Below are 16,377 nucleotides of genomic sequence, written 5' to 3' on the forward strand. Positions count from 1 at the left end.
AAAAAAAAAAAGACTGTGGTTGGGTCTTCTACCCTGTGGTCTGTTTCAGCAGCTTCCCTCCACAAATAGAGGCTCCTTCATGCCCTTTCTTAGGAAGACTTCTTCCTTACTCCTCTTCTACCAGCTGTGTCTACTGCTTTATACCTCAGACTGGTCGAAGGCCTTGCAAGAATCCATTCCAAAGGCCAACCAGCAATAAAAAGAGGTCCATTTAGAAAAAAGACTGATTCAGGCTGGTATATTAATAGGGATGCAATACCTACCCTAGACCCCACATCATCACTGCTTATCTGATCCCCAATTCTCAGTGATTATAGTCAGGATGAGCATACACGCTAAGAGGGAAAACAAGCCAAGAATCCTCTCATCTTCTGCTAGCTTGCCTCTACAAAAAACCAAATAAAATGGCTGCAACTCACGATGCAACAGGTACCCAGAAAACCAAAGCAGCAGGATATGACCTCCCTCACTCTTCCAGACAGACATGGATGAACTGTGATATTGAGTGGCCTGTCAGTGAAGAAGGTCTACAGAGAAGCTCTAGCTGCCTACCACATGCCAACTTGGCCCAGTGACTCCAACAGAACAAAGTCAACTGGAGAGGAAGGACAGAAGCAGAAGGGAGAGCACTTTGAAAACCTTGAAATAAAGGACCTTGCGTCAGTCTTTACTGACACTGCTGCACATCTATTGAGCTTGTCATGATCATTTAACAGAAGACTCTCTTGAAAAAACAACAAAACAAAACAAAAAAGGATCCATTTATATACAGGTGAAAATACACAGGGTGAACCTGACAGCAGGTAGCTCAGTGTCTCTATCTACCGAGGTGGCTACCCACACTTCACTGAGGACCAAAGTGAGGACCTCACTGATTACTGGTCCACTGCTCCCCCAAAACTGTCTCCACCCACTTGAACATTGAAGTCAGCTCCCAAACTAGAAAATCAAAGGAGCCATTACTGAACTTACTATAGATGCTTATAGATCAGAATGCACACTCTGATCACACCCAGGGCTGAAAACTGCTGAAGATATATAAGAATTTTTTTTTTTTTCACGAAGATTGTTTGACTATCCAAGAAAAAAAAACATGAAAGTAAATCCACACAAGAAGTAGATCTCCACTGTCATGTCTACTAATTTTAGGGACAAGTACCTAAATATACCACTGGCTCCCAGCTTACTGCCTGGGTGTTTCCCTCATCCTAAAAGAAAGTGACCTTCAAGGATGTGGATCATGGAACTCTGCCCTCCCAAGAGGTAAAGATTCACTCAGAATTTAAGTTTTAAGCCTGGCTCAAACCTATCACAGTCTCTATAGACAATATGAACACACCTCAGCCATCCAGAGATGTACCTATGTTTCAGATCAGGAACCAATACACAATCAGGGTACACTTTTTGGGAATTCTTTGGTCGGAATAGGAAGGCCTGTGGTCTAATGTCTAGGACCCCTCCCCATGTGATTTGCTCTGATTTACATATTAAAGTTATATGTGCCAAATAGGCCAAGGTCTTGTTCTGAGCATCAGAAGGTAGTCACAAACCCTGGCCCTGGTGAAGATGGACAATTTATCCCTCTTCTGGACCATGAGGTCTCTGTAGGGTACTGGGTTGATAAAGGACCATCTCACTATGGATCTCAATCAACTGTACTATGATGCCATTGAATTTTAATACTTCTACAGGAAGCGAACACATTAACAACTTGGCAGATTGGTTAGCATGGAACAAGGCTCACTCATGACTACAGTATTTCCACTAGTCTACCTATGATGTGGGTGCTTTGAACAGGTAACTCAATGAAGGACACCTCAACAAAGTCTTCTAACTGTTAAGGGAGAAAATAAGGTCCTTACTGCTCTTACCTGTTAGTCAGTTCTCCTTGGCACATTGTTAACAATCTAGGCATGGAACCCTAGTTCACCTCCTGACATTACCTTGAGTCAGCAGGTTATATCGAGGCAAATTATTTGACTCTTCAAATTATTTGAGCTTCAGTGTCCCTAGTTACAAAACAGATACTAAGGCAGAATCGCTTTTATAGGACTTTTGTGACAATGCACATGGAGACTGAGGACAAGATCTAACCGTACAGTAAATATTAATAAATACCTGTTGCTGTCAACTGTAACAAAGCAAATGGTTCTCATTATCAGATGAAAAGTTGTTACTTTTGAAATGGCCTTGGAAAATAGACTTATCTCCATCAGAAAGACAGCTCATGAGTCCTTTCTAATTCTCATATTTGGGGATTTCCACTTCCATTGGCTCTAATCTTTTCCTGTGCTCCAGAGCCACTCTTAATGCCTTTTCACATATGCACCTTCAGATTTAGAGACTTTGCTTTTAAAGTGTGTGCAGGTACAATAAGCCAATCTCTAAGGTAAAATAAAACAAATGTAGAGGTCACCACATCAAACATTTGTGTCTATTTTCAAGAAAATAGATGTTAAACTTTGCAGTTGGAAAAACAAACAGCACACTTACAAAATGAACTGAGAAACATACAACCCACCACAATGACCTCAGGGTTGATCCATGGCCACAGAGACTGTACAAACACCTCTCCGGGGCATTGTTTACCATGACCCCAGACAGCACCTACAGCGGGTCCTGGTAATGTTCCAAAGCAGACCAACATGTCATGGCCATGGGCTGACTTCAGCGATCCTGTGGGAAACAAGCACCCACTGCATTCAGATGAACACCTTCATCTGTCTTCCTTTCAGTCAAGAGGACATGTCTCATGCAGCCTTATAGTCAGACAGGACAAGATCTTATTAAGGAATATACTGACCTGGACAAAAACAGATGTCTTGGCTTACTCCAAGATTTCCCAGAAACAAGGTACCTCTTGATTCTTGTTTGGTATCTTTGGTATCTTCCAAAAATTCCTAAGCTAACATAAAGTGTTCCTTCTGTCTAGCTTTCACACACTAAATATTTAGAGTAATAACAGTGACTATTTAGACACGCAACAAATCCCAACTTTCACAACAAAGATATTCAGCCTGGTTGGCCACAGGGAAGCCTAGGCCTTCTTGAAAGGGGACAGAATAAATTTAAAAAAGCAAATTCCATATTGGAAAGATACCAGAGACTACCATGATTTCACAAAGTAAGGTACTCAATAGGATAAATTAAGAAATATGAGAAAGAAGAAATGGAAGAAAAAGGCAAAAGAATGCTATGGCTAAAACATATGGCTAGAACAGCTTCAAAGTGAATCAACAAATAAATACAGGAGCTGTAGTATATCTCAGTGGCAGTGCACTGTGTGGGACCCCGAATTGGAAAGTGACCATCTTTAAAATAAAGGGAAAAGTGGTCTGGGCAGACAATTCCACTGATAGAATACCTGCTGCATAAGCGTGAGAATCTGAATTTAGATTCCCCAGAACCCATGTAAAAGTTCACACATGGGAGCCACAGACTCAGTGAGAGATCCTGTCTCAAAAACACAGAAGGTGAAGTACTTGTGTACATATGTTTGTGGTATACAAATAGATATATGTTCATGTGTGTGAATACATATGTGCAGTTAGAAAACAGAGACCAATGTCAGATGCCTTCATCTTAATTTTGGAGACAGAGTCTCTTCACTGTGGTGGTATGAGTGAAAACTGGCCTCTGTAGGTTCATGTATTTGAACATTTAGTGCCAAACTGGTGTGTCTGTTTTGGATGTTATGGAGCTTTCAGGATGCAGAGTTTTGCTGTAGGAAGAATGTCATGAGGGTAAGGGTTTAAGAGTTGACAGCCTTGCTCCGTTTCCAGTTCACTTTCCTGGCTTCCTATGTGACAAAATGTGATCAGTTAGCTTCTTGCTCTGACCATATCCTTCAACACCTTTCTCACTATCATTATGGACTCTCCCTCTGGAACTGTAAGTTGAATAAACTCTTCCATTTGCTTTTGGCTACAGTATTCTCTCACAGAACAGATAGGTAAGTAATAGCACTCACTGAGCCTGGAACTCACCAGTTCTGGCCAGTGGGCTCCAGAGACCTCCTGTCCCCATGTGAATGGGCCGGGCTTGTCTTTTTTTTTTTTTTAAATTTGAGTGCTGAGGGTCTCATCCAACTCATGTTTGCAGAGTAAGCATTTTACGGAATGTTTCATGTCCCAGCCTTATTATTTTTAAAGAAAAATATCATTAAAAGAGAAAGCCTAAAATTCAAAGCATAGTTTGCAAGAGAAAAAAAAATCTGCTTAAGGATTTTAGTGATAAAACATGAAATAATAAATACCCTTAACCTTATACATGGTATATGCCAGAAATTTCCAGCAGACAAATAAAAATGAGCAAAACAAGGCCATTCCTATTACATCAAAGGGAAAAAGCCCACATCATGAGCCCTAACCACCCCAGGGGCCAAAGATCACATGTTGAAATAATAAACAGAAATGCAAAGGGAATGGTGGATAGGAAAACAGATTTTGAAAAAAAAAAAATCATTGTTATTTACAGATGAAGTGAAAGACGATCAATTAGAACCAAGGTGAACATTCAAAAAGGTTGCAGTCTGTGAGCAGGCAGCAACCATTGTCTGTCTGTTTCTGTCCCTGTCCCTGTCTCTCTCTCTCACTAGCAATGGAATAATTAGAAAAGCTGATGGTAAAAAATTATTTCATCTACAAAAGCACTAAAATAATACAGTCCAGACAGAAATAGACATGAGATTCTTTGAAGAGAATGGAAGGTTTTTATAGAGGAACCTGAGAGAGCAGATGTAGACATGTGCTCCCTTCAAGGGAGGGGAATATTCCTATTATCACTCCTATGGGACAGGGCAACACAGCTCAGTTCACTTAGTGTTCAGAGAGTTGCCTTGCTAAGCTGACCCTTACGTCCACAAAACACAGCAAACGCCAGATGACTTTCAAATACCTGCTGAAATCTTCCCTTCCCTCAATTCTGTTCACACGCTGAGCACCCACCAAAGTGGCTGTCCTCCTCCATTCCTAATGCCTTTCGCCTAATCTACTGGCCTAACTAACTTTGGCTATAAAAAGCAACGGAAAGCCACCCCTTTGTCTTCAGACACAATAATTGTTTCACCTCTCAGCATCCTTCTTACCCACCCATCCGCCAGCATTAGAGTCCAGGAGCTAAGCACCAGCCTCATGCCATCCTTACCCATCTTCTGCTGAGATATCAAAATATCTGAGCCTAGATAATTTATAAATAGAAGTTTATTTGCTCATGGATCTAGACACTGCCAATTCCAAGTACATGGCCCTGGCACCTGCTTGGCATCTGGCAAGGGCCTTCTTGGTTCATCAGAACATGGTGAAAGCAACACGTGGTGAAACTCAACAAATATGCTAGCTTGCATGTAATCTCTTCTTGTACACTAACTGACACCATCATGGGAGTCTCCTCTGCGTCATCTAAACCTTATCAAAGGCCTCAGAGCTCTATATACTACTGACATAGGAACTTGGAGATTTAGTTCTCAACAAAGAAACATGAAAATGACAAATTCAAATCATGACACTTATTGTACTTTGAATTCACTCAAATGTCCGATGGAAGTTGGTGTTTGTCCTGTTTCAGGCTGCCTAAAAATGGATGACCCTCAATTTACTAGTCTTGTCTATCAGAGTCTCTGCCATGCCCATTCCATGTAGCCTTGACATATTCTCTGCCCTCCAAAATTCTCCCAAGCATCTACTTTTACCGCCTGCAACCTCATTGCAGAGGCAAAGTTCCCATCTGCCTTGACCTGTTTCATTCCTCCCTGTGATATACTGAACCAGCCTACACACTCCTGCTCCATTCCACAGCACGTCTGGAGCTCAGTCTTCCTCGTCCCCATCCTCCAAAAGCAGGTTTGCCACTGCTGTTTTCCTCCTGTAGACTCATTTTGTAGTGATTTCTTCATTAAGAAGCCACTTTAAAGACAGGACCCTCTGTCCTGATCACTACTCTGTGTCTCAAGACAGAATTTAAAGAGCTTAAATTCTGAATTCACGAAAAAGGCCCCCAGAAGGGTCTAATGCAGTACGATAAGGTAAGCACTCTCAGAGGGTGCACAGCCACTAGGAAGTAGGCGATAGAGTCACAGTACACAGTGACTGAGGAGTAGTCTGAGGAGCAGTCATGGGAGTAGCTGGGAATCCAACCTCTCTGGGCAAAGGAGGTAAGCTCTCTATTTTGATTTCCTTACCTCAACGCTAAGATTGGGAGGACAGCAGTCTCAGAATGTGAAAAGACACAGTTGCTGAAAGGTACCTCACACTGGTTGGCAGAAGGCAACCAAGTGGTAGAGTTGGGAAAGGGCTAAGGAGCAGAAATAAGAGAGCATCATATTTAAAAAGAGTCAAGTGACAGATTGTTGTGTGGCCATGTCTACAAATGCTACACAGAAAAATTCAAAGACTCTGAACAATCCTGGCCCTTATGGTTACCACATAGAAGAGATGACAGGCAATTTGGGAATCTTACTGCCAACCTGCAGGCTGGAAGTTGTAAAGGAAGAACCAAGAGTGACTTATCTAATTTTAAGATCCTGCTAAGAGGGGCTTTAGTCAAGTTTTGAACTAGTGGTTTTGTCCCTTCTGTCTTCCTAGCCTGCTTCTGCAGTCAGCAGGAAGGGGCCCATCTGCCTCTGCCCTTCAGTAGCGCTCCCTCCCTCCTCACACCTAAACACAATGGGCCTATTAAGTGTTTCAGGCCGAGTCACATGGACATTGACTACACAGACCCTGCTCTGTGTGTAGCTTCCAGAAACCCGGAAGAACTTAGCCTCTATTTTCTTGTCTTTTCTGTCCATCCTTTTTCTTTGTCTTTCTTCACTAAAGGAGTTTGTAAAAATAAAAAATAAATAAAGATAAGCACACACAGGGAAAGACACAAAGCACTGGAAGCAACTGCAGTCTTGAGAGGCAGTAGGATAAAATGGTTCCTCCTTCCACTTGTCCTTATCTCCTCTTTCTCCTCCTCCAGGAAGATGAAGAGATGGAGTCAGATCTCTCTGGGCACTTTATCATCCTATTATCAATACTGGCCATGTCATTCCTCTAAGTCCAACAACTTTTAGCACCACTGGTTCTTGAAACTTTATCACATCTTTTCATTTAGCATATTCTATAGGTAACTAGAAGGGATAACCAACAGGTATTCAGAATCAAGTATACACATGCATGCAAGTGTGAGGAAACCTTGTCTCTCAAGGGATCAAGATTTAACAAAGACAATGGAAAGAAAAGAATAGCAAGAAAACAATTATTAATGAAAAATGCAAAGAACAGATGTGTTGAAACATAGGGGATAGAAAAAAGAATTGAAAATCAGTCCACTTAACAATGTAACCACTGCCTTGCAGACCAGCCTTGTGAGTAGAAAAATACCTAAAGACAAGAATGGCTAGCTGGGGCCCCTTCTACTCCTTGTCCTCCAGTTCCAAATGCGACACGTGGCTCCCAAGGATATGGACAGGCAAGTGTACAGTGTATGTCACTTGAAGGGTAGAGATTTTTACTTAGGGAGAATTTTTTTATATATAATTTTATACCTCAAAATATGGAACACTCACCCTGGCATAGCCTCACTTGGTAGCTTATCTCAGGTTCTCTGCTGGTGCCACATGGCCACATGGGCACCAAGGAATCTCTTCAGATGCAAAGCCCCCCACCATGTCTTGAGTCAGAGTATGATGGCCCCTACATACCAATGGTTTAGAAGGCACAGGGGCAGCTCAGTCCCCAGTATATGCTTAAGAGTCCCAGAGATGGCCCTTTGATCATTCCACCCATTCTGGTTTGGATGTTGGGCATATTTAGTATTTAAGTGTTGAAGGCAAAAAAATCCTAGAACTCATTCATGTTAATGGACTTGGGAGCAGTCTTTGGGAGATGGAAGTAGGCAATGTGGTTTTATGAGAATAAGGAAGACTTGAGTAAGTAAGACTTGCTCTCTCTCCCCATATGACAGCCTTGGTTGTTTAGGACTCAGCAAGAAGGCCTTCCTGAGATGCTAGCTCCCTGCAGAACTGTGGGTGAAGTTAACTTTTACCCATTCCCTGAGCTGGGATGTTCTGTTACAGCAACAGTAACAGACTAACAAATTATCCCACTGCAACTTGGAAAAACAACCATGGGAAGCTGAATACTGCAATCTGTGCTTCCCTCTGTACCTGGCTCTGAAAATTTAGTTAGAAAAGGCAAAATTCCCATGTTTGTGTCTCCTTCCATTCTCAAATGACTCTCAACTTAGAATTAATCACCCTAAAGGAAAAGCCTTATCACTTCTCCTTCCTTCTAGAACCCGCGGGCTAATGGCCAGCAGCTGTGTGGTTTGCACAACATTACGTAATATTTCGTTGCAGCAATAGTAATGGACTGAGATATCACATACCTCTTTTAGATTGGATCTAGAAGGGAATGGATAAGCCTACCAGGATGTGGGTTGTGATTGTGTTAGGTTTTGGAATTTATTATTCTCTAATTAACTGAATCAATTAGTTATTATTAATTCTTAAATTAGCACTTTCTGGGTGCTCACCATATTCTCAGGCTTAACATGCTCAGTTACTGTGCCATCTCTAATATGGGCTTTAGGTTTGCTTCCATAGGTCTAGGCATACAAGTCATGAGTAGTGTGGCCAACTCTTATCATTGCTCAAGATCCAGGAATGAAGAGTATGGAAAGACAAACAGCCTGTGGCATGCATGGTCAGCCATTATTTTTTATCAGTTCTGCAAAAACTGCACAGAAGCAAGTCTTTAAACCTGTTCTGACTGAGCTTGCCCTCGGGGGGTCTGGAGGGGACCTTAAACTGCTGACCCTTGCTCCTCTGGCAACAAAGCCCTGATGCAATGCACCAGAACCATTATCTCTGTGGCCCTGAAAGATTGCCACAGACAAGAGCCACTGAGGGAAAGCTGTTTGCTTTGCCAGCCCCTTCCTTCTAGACCCTTGGAACCTACAGCTCTGTAATGCACTGAGTAAAAAGGCCACCTCAACACCCTTTGGTTATCCCCATTACTGGTTGTTTTAGAGCCTTTTCAAGATGACTCCCTCAAAAGATATTTCTAAAAAAATCATACCAGGTTTCATAAATTTTCACTTGAGATCTAGTCATATGCATGAATGTCCCTGGCCAGACCACGTGCAGCACAACACGCTGCATATGGCTAGTGGCCAGGCGAGGACAATTCCTTTCATTTTGCTCCCTGTCAGGGGCCCCTGGAGGTCATCACCTTGAGAAGTGGCTCAGCTGTGCTCCCTGAACCCTAGCCTGCATGTTGAACCATGGAGAACATTCTTTAACTGCCTTCTGGAAAAGTCACACACATGAGGAGAGACAGAAGGAAAATGTCACACTTCCAGTATTTCTAGTTTCCAAGAAAATTCTAGTCCTGCCCCGAGGTGCATCAAGCCTCTTTGGGGTGGCCAACACCCAGGTGGCCAGCGATCGGCCATTTTCTTTTTGCCAATGTGAATTCAGAGGGTAAGCTGAAAAACACTCATCATAGTCTCAAAGCAGATCTTCCTAGCCAGAGGAGGAACAGTGCCCAGCTTTTATTGACACACACTATCTGTGTCAGTCTGTTCCAAATGCAGGAGGCTAGAATTTGCTGCCTGTGAGGAATGAACTATGAGGCCCCAGTGAACAACTGTGCAACCCAGGCCTCCCAACGAGTTGGAACATCCAAACACGTTCTGCCTGTGGTCAGGCCATCAGATTCGGGACTGAGCATAGCTCTTCAAGGATCTATTTCTGACCTGGGAACATGAGGCACTTTCCAAATGGGGCAAGGGCCTTATCACACCTCCTCCTTCTCCTAAGGACTTGGTACATTAAAGTGTACAATGCTCTCCCTTGAAAAGCCAAAGTGGGCCCTGAGAGAGTGTTACAAATGCAATCTAAATTTAAATGTCATATGGGTATACAAAATCTGATGGTACACAAAGAGTAGTTAAGAGACTGTGACGCTGGTGTGTATCTCCAGGCAATCTTACCTGTCACCGTCACTACCTCTATGGCCTCAGAAATTAAAAAAAAAAAAAGCAAGGAACTTTGCAAAATCATGGCACACATGTTCCAAAGGCCATGGTGTCAGACACCCAACAGGTAACCACAGAACAATTAACTCATATGGATTCTTCCCTGAAAACTATACTGGGGGGGGGGAAGGAAATTGAATATTTACTGACCAATATTGTGCTAAGAACCGTGAAACCCCTACAACTTAGGTCACACTCAATATCAAGAGAGTGAAAGCATTTTCCCTAACATAGAGAACAAGACAGGTCCTCCCTCTTGCCACTTTTATGTAGGACCTTTAATTTGAAAGTCCTATCCAGGACAAGCAAGAGGAAAAGTAATGCTAATTAGAAAAAAAAGCACCCAGCTGGGAGGGCAGAAGTAAAAACATCTCTGTTCAACTCTGAGATAAAAGCACAGAAAAAAAATCTCCATGAGGGGGGTCTCATAACGGTTCCCTCAGATGTGGTATCAGAAGCAGAGTAAGTAACTTCATTAAAAAAATAAAAAAAAGAGGGGGGATTGCTTTTACAGTTCAGTGGTAGAGTGCTTGTTTGTATGTGAGAGGCTCTAAACTCAGTCCCTACCCCCACTCCCCAACCAAAAAAAAAAAAAAAAAAAAAAAAAGAAGATGAAGAAAAGAAAACCATTGTCCATTATAGGACATTCATTCAGATAAACCCACAACAAAAGCAAAGCACACCCACAGAGACTGACCTGCAGTGTCTGTGAGATCCTGCAATTTAACAATAAGCTGCAACTCAAAACATCAGTAAGACACCAATTCATATAGTAAGATGAATTCAATGGCAATAGGGTGGAAGTGGAGAATTAGGGACTCTCATAGATTGCTGTTAACAATGTAAAATGGTCTGGCCACTGAAAAATGCTTGGCAATTCTTCAAAATCCTAAACACAGAACTACCAAATGAACAAGTGCTTGTAAGCCTGGATATACACATCACAGTCTAGTAGCTGGAAAATCTAACATTCAGGGACTAGCAAGTCTGCTGCCTTCATGCTCCTGGCTTCCAAGATGGCGCCTTACTGCTCTGTGTTCCAGAGACAAACATCTCTATATATACGAGGCACAGAAGAGAATAGATCTACTCATTCAATCCTTTTTATTAAAGTCCTAATCCCACACAGAAGGTCTTTGACCTCATGATCTACCTATCTCCCAAGAGCTGCAACTTTTAATGCTATTGCACAAGTTGCTACACAAGAATTTGGGGTCATACATTCAGACCATACTGGTGTACGTATTCATAAATACACTAATTGAAATTAGATTGAATACTTTAAATGGGTAAATTTCATGGTGTGTAAATTATACCTCTGTATAGACTGACTGTATAGAAGAGAACACTACAAAAGGCTACTGTCATGAAGTAATAGGCAAAACAGGGAGTTCTGTGTCCTATAACTTCAAGCCACTGCAGTCACTCCTCCCTTCAGAGTATCACAGTATACCAAAGCACAGTGAGTTTTCTGGAAAGCACAAAGAACTTGCATTAGCCTACTGTTTCTAGGCTTCCTGGGCCATGGACCTTCAGGAAAACACCAAGTTGCCCAATATTTCAACATGACCAGGATGATTCTTGATAAAAAGGTGACAAGGAATGGGGCCCAAAGTCCAATGGGCTCTATTAATACATCCATTGAGCAACTAGAATAGGCATGAATACAAGAGTTCAGCAGTGCTTTTATTATTCAGGGATGTATTTTGGTGTCAGATTTTTTTTTTTTAAAGGTAGCACTGAAAAAGTGGTGGAATAGATTAATAAATATGGAATGTTTTATTATTTATTTATTAAGTCACATGTTCAAATACGATGAAAGCTAATTTCTTTGTCACTTCCCCTAACGGTGTTAGTAATGAGACAATACAGACCTACCTTTCGGGACACGGCCAGGCCAACGTGAAGCTGACAGAAGACAGGGCAAGAGTGCAGGCTGCCGCCTCAGTGGGACATCTCTGCTGTCGTTGTAGACACTGTGCAAGGCCCTTCCTATTTCTTACCGTGCTACTATGAGGTGGACGCACTAAGCAGGGGTCCCTGGAGAAGCAAGGTGTTAAGTGTACAAGTGCAAGGCGAGCTACTCGGCGGGAGGGCACATGAGGCCCTGTGTTTAATCCTTAGCATAGCACGGCGGCTCAAAGAAGGCACTGGTTCAAAAGAAGGCAAGCAGAGTTTCCTAATCCACTCAAGATTCAAAAGGTTTATGTTTTTTTTTTTTTTTTCCTGAGAGTTGCACCATTCTAAATGAAGGTAGAGCTACTCCATAAAACCTACAGGAATGCAAGCGAATGTCCAAACTTCAAATAGTTGAAACACTGATTTATAATAGAACATTTAAGAATGCTACTTATGACAATACAGGGCATATCACAGAAAAAGTTTGGCAAATATTCCCAGGTTAATAGCTCTATTAATAATACTTCTTAAAGGGTGAAGTACCTTTAACAGACAATTTCTAGAGAAAAAAGCACTGGGGGGAGGGGGAGAGCGATAACTAGAGGGAACTACAGGAAGGCCTCTCTGCATAAGGCCTGGTTGCTTTGGAAGTGCATGGGCATCAAGCAGCACTGGTCCAAAACCCAGACCTTTGGGCCCCATTATCACACCTACTACAGCAGATTTTAACAGGGCCCTAAGAGACCTGTGCACGCAAACTTTAAGGAACACTACTTTCAAACAGTGAAATAGTGTTAAATATTAACAGTTAACAGTATTAACATTTAACTTGTCAGAACTGAAACTTGCTAGCTCCCTTCAAGACAATAAATAAATATTAATGGCAAGCCTACCTCCTTTCTTGTAGCTTTAATTTTGGTGGTTTCAGTTACCTGTGGTCAATCAACATCTGACATTAAATGAAAAATTCCAGAAATAACTAAACTGTGCCTGATTTATAAATAAAATTCTATCATGGATATGAATGTACACAGGGCTCAGTACTGCCATAGTTTGGATCTAAGTATCTCTCAAAAAACCATATGTTAAAACAGTTGGTCTTTACTTTGAAGCTATATAAGATGGCTGCAACCTTTAAGAAGTAAAGCCTATAGGGAAATTTTAGCCTTTGAAGGATCTTGATATGCCCTTCTCCTTCTCTCACTATCCTTGGCCATCAAAGGGTGAACACTTTGCTCTGGGACATACTGCCCCCACCATGGTGCACCATGCTGCCATAGGCCTCCCCCAACAAAATGGAAGCATGAAACTATGGAAGGAAACCTTTGAATTCATGAGCTAAAATAAGGCTTCATTTTTTTTTTTTTTTTTTTTTTTTTTTTTTAGCTGACTTGTTATTAGTGATAGAAAACTATCTAACTCAGGCACTATCTGAAATTCAAGCAACCTCTGGGGGCCTCAGAGTGCATTCCTGTGGATGAAAGGAACTCCTGTGTTTTTCTATTGAGTCTGAGCTATCCTTCCACTTTTTAAAAATAATTTTGTTTTTTTTCATTATCATATTAGTTATTTTTTTCCCTAACATTTGCTACAGTTGCTATGACAAAATGTTTGACCAAAGCCAACTCATGAGAGGAAGGACTTCTCTTTTGGCTTATGGCTTGAGAGGGTCCAGTCCATTTGTACAGGGAAGGCACAGTGGAAGGATAGCTCAAGTTATACAGGAACATGAGCCAGCTGTTCACATACACCAAGAAGTAGAGAAGACTCCAGTGGGAACCAGGTCTACACAATAACCCATAAAGCCTACCTGCTACCAGTAACCAACTTCCTTTGTTTCTTGAAGGTTCCACAATCTCCCAATGAAATGGCACCAGCTGGGGAACCATGTGCTCAAACACATGAGCCTAGACGGAAACATTTCACATCTAAACTGTAGCCATTTTTTTGTTGACCCAAGTTTGGGAAAACAGACTGATTACTCAAACATCTGTTGAAGGTGCCAGGAGAGAGTCCTGTCAAAAGCCATCAAGTCACTCCTTGCAATTTTCACCCCACTTAAGTGTTAAACAGCCGCTTGAGGTTATATTAGCCATCATGGCCATCACTAGCAAAGACAAAAAGCTGGACTGGCACCAAAATGGAGAGAAATGATGTGTAGGTGACTTAAAGTCCCATTTATACCATCAGGCTTTTCTTTCCTCTCCAGTATCGATATCAAGTTTCAGCCTAAAACATCCTGAATTCACCCCTTGTGTTTCCTGATGCCCTCAGGAAGCTCTCCACAGAGCACGAATGTTCCTGAAGTGAACAGTCCTGAAGCCTCTACCCCAAAAAACCAGGAAGGCAGAGCCCAATAAATGTTGATTAGCCACCTCCCATCCCAACCTCACCATTTCCTTACTTTTCAACTTCCACCAGCCTTGAGGGAACAAAGCCCATTTAGTTGGAAACAAGGAGGGAGAATACTGAAAAAATTGACATAAACCTCCATAGGAAGGGTTCAGGTACTGATAGCTTCAGGAACGAGGTAAGGCATTGGATCATTTGCACACACAGTCTTTGACTTACAACGGCTTGTAAGTTTAAAATACTGTACTTGCACAGCACTAACACGCCCACTCTACAGAGCATCACTACAGTTCAGTACACCGAAAATAAGTTAGCCTTATTTTCTCAGCATCTCATGGCTGACTAGAGCCGTGCCTGCTACCTCAGCCCAGAAATGGAATATTATAGCACATTACTAGCCCAAGAAAGAATCAAAATTCAAAGTAGGGTTTCTACTGAATGTATGTTTTTTACGTATCAGTATAAAGTTGAAAACCTTTAAAGTCTGGACTACAGAAGTCACTTATAAAACTCTCAAGAGTCAAACTATCTCTAGTCATGTACCCCCATAGGGTAGTCTATGGATTACAAGCAAATGCAGTCCATCAGAACAATTTGGATGTGCTGAGTGGCCACACCAACTGTCAGATTTGCCTTTCAGTGCCCCACCCTGGTAGAAGCTGGAATCCTGGGGCCTAGGCCAACTCCTTAAAAAAAAAATGATGAAATAGAGAACAAAATGGCTCATACAAAGGCCTCTTATGACACATTCTCCCAGACCTCCCAGGGTACAAAGGGCTCAGACTGCTTCCACACCACCCTCCTTTAACTGTTGTCCCTCCCTCTAATTAGGTAGTAACCCCACCAGATGAAGGTTGTCAACCTTTTGCCCCAACACCCCAAACCCACACAGTTACAAGGCTCCAAACATAGCATCTCTTTTCCAAGTTCATCAAATAAAGGCATTTGCAACCAAGCACAGCAGCCTGAGTTCAATCCCCAGGTCCCACATGGTGAAAGAAGAGAACTTACATTGACTGTCCTGTGATTGCCATACATGGTCTGTACATGACCACATTCCCCAATAAGTAAAATGTATAAATTTAAAAAGCTTAAAAAAAAAATCTCCAGTGAGCCTCATGGTGAAGGTAGATTCCACTTCCCATATGCACCATGGGCCGAGGCTCCAAGGTCATATACTCTGCTCCCCCCCCCCCATATCCTGCCATCTTGGGTATCATTAGACCTCAGTCTCCCAAGTCTAAGATGGAGTGTGCAACTGTACTAGCCCAAGAAAGCTTCCTAAGACATTCTTTCTAAGTCACAAATATGAAACTGTCTGGTTTTTGTGGAACCACAAGGGTTGAAAGTCAGTGAATTCAGACTGTCGCCTAAATGTCACCTAATTCTAAAATTCAAAAGATGCACTGTTCTCTGAAAAAATTAGATGCCCAGTTCTGGGTGGTAATTACATGACTGTGAGAAGAGTGACTGGTGATGGAAATCCTTAGGAGAGGGCTTAGAGCAAAAATAACTCACATTTTAAGTCTACCAATCTGGCACTTCTCCCACACCCCTTCAGACTGGTAGTGGAATTCCATTAACTCCATCTGCTGCCTTCTTCTAACACTTAATGTACAATATCAATGCTGCCAGGCAGGATTTCTCATCCCTAATCTCTAGTTCAGATACAGGGAGGGGCAAGAAGCACAACAGAAATTCAGCCCTAAGTCCACACAGGGGCCCCACACTACCCCCAAATTAAGCGCGTAGTTGTGTGGAACCCTAAATGGGAAGTGTTACTTACCACCTTTCTTCTCAGGACTGATGGAAAGGAAAATCTCAATAACCCTATCCCCAGCCTACAATCTCCCCCGTCCTCACTCCATTTGCTGAACACAAGGGGTCTGGGCTAAAAGAGAATGAAAAGGGTCATTAAAACAATACAAAACAAAGCCCAGCCCAGCTAACAACGCTGAAAGAAAGAAAAAAAGAAAAAAAGAAAAAAAGAAAAAAAAAAAAAAAAAAGGACACGCAGGAGATAAAGGCAAAGGCTAAAGGCTCTGGCTACCAACAGGTCAAAATCCCTGCAGTCATTCACTGCGTTCCAAATTCAGAAAGAATAAA

General features: G+C 42.1%; 1 protein-coding gene across 7 annotated transcripts in view; it reads right to left on the reverse strand.

Moving 5' to 3' along the window:
* The window catches only part of Grb10 (growth factor receptor bound protein 10), a 121,674-nt gene that overhangs the window by 93,022 nt on the left and 12,275 nt on the right, over positions 1-16,377 (reverse strand). The window lies entirely within an intron of this gene.

The sequence above is a fragment of the Meriones unguiculatus genome, chromosome 12 (assembly GCF_030254825.1).
Source record: "Meriones unguiculatus strain TT.TT164.6M chromosome 12, Bangor_MerUng_6.1, whole genome shotgun sequence".
Classification (NCBI taxonomy): domain Eukaryota; kingdom Metazoa; phylum Chordata; class Mammalia; order Rodentia; family Muridae; genus Meriones; species Meriones unguiculatus.